Source organism: Chamaea fasciata, unplaced genomic scaffold, assembly GCF_029207755.1.
Source record: "Chamaea fasciata isolate MVZ Bird 193981 ecotype frontalis unplaced genomic scaffold, bChaFas1.0.hap1 SCAF_28, whole genome shotgun sequence".
Taxonomy (NCBI): Eukaryota; Metazoa; Chordata; class Aves; order Passeriformes; family Sylviidae; genus Chamaea; species Chamaea fasciata.
The window spans coordinates 1,271,555-1,275,104 of record NW_027094113.1 but is presented as its reverse complement, the minus strand read 5'-3'; positions in this window follow the sequence as shown (position 1 = coordinate 1,275,104).

The window sequence follows — 3,550 nt, the reverse complement described above, 5'->3', positions numbered from 1 at the left end:
ACAGCAGACCCAGCTGGAGCTTCACCTCCTCAGCCCCTGACAGGAGTGTGAAGCTCCTGGTGACCCATGGGATGTGGGTGTCCTCTTCTGGCATGAGCTGTGCTGGGGAGGTGGTCCCAGGGCCCACCTGCTGCAGGTTATTGCCTTTGGTAACGGCCTGGGGAGATGTGAACCACTCCACAGTGCCTGGTGGGGGCTGCTGTGCTCCGGGATTCTCCTCCCTGAGCTCTGGCTTTGGCCCAAGTCTCCTGGAGAGGATCAGCACAGAAACACCCAGGTACCTGGTGAAACTTCCCTTCCTGCCCTGGGAAAAGGTCCTTCTGCAGCCACAGGAGAGGGATGCATCCTTCCCTCCATGCCACACGGGCTGGGCCTGTATCTGGCAATGGTTTCACACTGTCAGAGGGCAGGGATGGATGGGATATTGGGGAAAATTCTGCCCTGTGAGGGTGGGCAGGCCCTGGCACAGGGTGCCCAGAGCAGCTGTGGCTGCCCCTGGATCCCTGGCAGTGTCCAAGGCCAGGCTGGATGGGGCTTGGAGCAGCCTGGGACAGTGGGAGGTGTCCCTGCCGTGGCAGGGGGTGGCACTGAATGAGCTTTAACGTCTCTTCCAACCCAGCTCTGTGATTCTGAGATTTCCTTTTTCATACAGTGAGAAAAAACCTCTCCTTTTCACTCGTCGCACTCAAAGCTCAGTCTTTTTCCTTCACAGGTCAACTTTAGAGCACCTTAGGAGCTGCGTTAAACCACATTAAATCCACCCGGGTACCAAAGTGGGTGCTGCAGGGGAGCTGCAGTCAGAGCTCTGTGGTCTTTGCTGGGCTTTGGGGAGGGCAGCAGGGCCAGGGGCTGTGAGGGGCTGGGACAAGCAGCTCTGGGTATTTATGGCTCTGAGCGCACGGCTCCAACCAGCGCTATCATCTTCCCACCACAATTCGCCCAATCGTTTGAAATTTAAAACAAAATGTAAAACAAGGAATAATGGTAACAAAAAAGGCTTAATTAATTGAAGTAAATTGCATCACAATAGCGATTTCTCAGTAACTTGGCTAAGTGCCCCATTATTCTGATTTCACTCAGTATTCATGGATACTAAATAAATCACGGGCCCTGCACTTACAGCCTGTGCAGAGGGGCAGGGGGATGGAGGTCCTGCCATCTCCTCCTCCTCTCCATCGATATCCCAGCACTTCCTGAGTGTCCGCCTTAAATGGCAGCCAGAGAAATGACCGCAGAAGGAATTAATTGTCCAGCAGGGCATTTTTTTTTTTTTTTTTTTTTGGGGGGGGGGAGGGTGTTTTCTTTCTCTCACTCTTTTTTTTTTTTTTTTAACCTTTGCAAAAAATTTTCCCTGGAGATTCACCAGGAAGGTTTTTCCCAGGTTGTTTCCCTCAGTGATGCCCTGGTCTGGTTATCAATATCCTATTACTGCCAGTTGGTTTGAAATCATTTATTTTCTCACTGCTTGAGATGCCTGGTTTGCTCCCAGCGGTGATGGGCTCGGCTCAGCCCTGCGGCTGCCACCTCCCTGGGCATCTTTGCGTTTGCTGGAAGGGGCCAGTGACCTGGCACCTGGTGCCCAAGACCACGGTGAGGGCCAGGGACAGCAGCGGGGTCACTCTCAGCAAGGATTAGCTCATGACTTTGCTGTTCCTGCCAAGATCCATGGTTATCCAGGGCTGACCCAGCTTTGGGGGCAGCCTGGAGCCCGCCGAGTGCCAGCCTGGAGCAGCTTTGAGCTGGTGAACAGCTGTTTTGGGTGGTTTGATGAGACGCCGAGCGGGATGGATGCCCCCAAAGCTGAGGTAAGGAGGGCGCTGGGCCCCATCCCTGCAGACACAACCGCTGGAGTGAGGTCCTGCATCCCGGCATTCCCGGCATGGACACATCGGGGCACCACGGGCTTTGTTCTCCCACCCTCGCTAATCACTGCTGGATGTACCAAGCCTGAGCAGCCCAGAGGTGTCTTCTCCAGGAGGCTGATGATGGAAAAATCCCTCCGAGGTGCTGCAGCCCCGGCCCTCCTCCCCGCCGGAGCGGGCTTGGTACGGCCAGCATTGATCCGATCGCCGCTCGATGGGATCAGCAGCAGGGAGGCTCCGGGGGTGGGGGACAGACCCTGCCACAAAGAGGCTTCCTCGGCCTGTGGCTCAGTGGGATCCCGCTCCGGGATCGGCTCCCAGGATCTCCTCAGCGTCCCCGGCAGCTGCCACGGTTCTCTCTGTGCCGTGGAGGAGGTGACGCTGTGCAGCCACGTTATCCCTTATCCCTTCTCCTCAAAAGCATCATCCCCTCTCTCCTCTCAAGCGTCCCTGGAGGCCCCAACCCCAAATCTCAGCCAGGGCCAGCCCAGCCACCTCCCCACCGTGCGATTCCTATGGAGCGGCCACTGCTGCGAGGGGCCGAGGAATCGATAAATCAATGGCAATCAAGATCCCAAGGTGCAATCATAATTAATGTTCATCCCTGATGGATCATGTCATGGTTTCACCGCGTTCACGTGAGCCAGGAGGATAAACCCGACTGTTCAGCGGCGCTTTTGCAGATCCCTTCCCGTTCCCAGCTCTCCCCAGGGTGTCCCCTCTGCGGCAGGAGGGACAGAGGTGGCACCCCACGGGACCCAAAGAGCCATTTGGCGAGAGGGGCGGCGCGGCGGAGCCTCGGAGGGGACTGGGTGTGCTGGGGACAGGCGGTCACAGGGTCCTGGTGCTCAGGGTGGGTGACAGCTCTGCTCTGGGTGGGCACACTGCCACAGCGGAGGCCACCACGGCGGGTGGGGGTCACCGCTGGGCGCCACAGGCAGCACTGGGAGGTGTGGGGGGCTCCTTCCCCAGCTCGGCACTCCCAGAACAGCTCCCAGCCGTGCAGGGCTCTGTGCAGCCCAAATCGCCGGCGGAGGCTGGCGGGGAGCCCTGTGGATGTCACAAACCCGGAGTAACCGGACTCGGATCAATCCATCAATGCGCAGCGGTGGTTAAACAGCGCCGTGCTCACCTCGGCCCGGTTAAACCAGCACTCCGGAGCCGTCCCTCTGTGCCGCCGGGCCCCCCGGGCCGCTCCGGCCCAGCCATGGCCAAGGCACGGCGGACGCGGGCACGGCGGTGTGCGGAGGGGCTGGATGAGCCCCGGGGACAACACGTGGTTTCCTTCCGAGGTGCAGAGGGAGTGGGGGGAAGCACAGGGATGCCCTGCTGATGTTTTGCTCCCCGTTCCGTGGCTGCGCCGCTCGGTGAGCCCCAGTTCTCTATGGACGCTCTCCTCCCCAGGGATGGCTCCAACCCCTGACCCCGTGTGGGTCGTGGCTGCTTCCTCAGCACCCTCCACAATCAGCTGGAGAGGAGCAGCGGCCGCGCTCAGCTTCATCGCTCCCATCCCGCCGGGATTCAGCCCCATCCGTGCCCCCGGAACAGTCAGGGCCCTCCGCGGCTGCGGACCTTTGTCTGCAGCCTCTCACCACCGGCTGGGTGGGGGCCAGAACTCCTCCTTCCCCACGCTGGAGGGGCTGTCAGGGGTGCATGGGCAGGGGGGCTGTCCGGGGCCATTCCAGAGG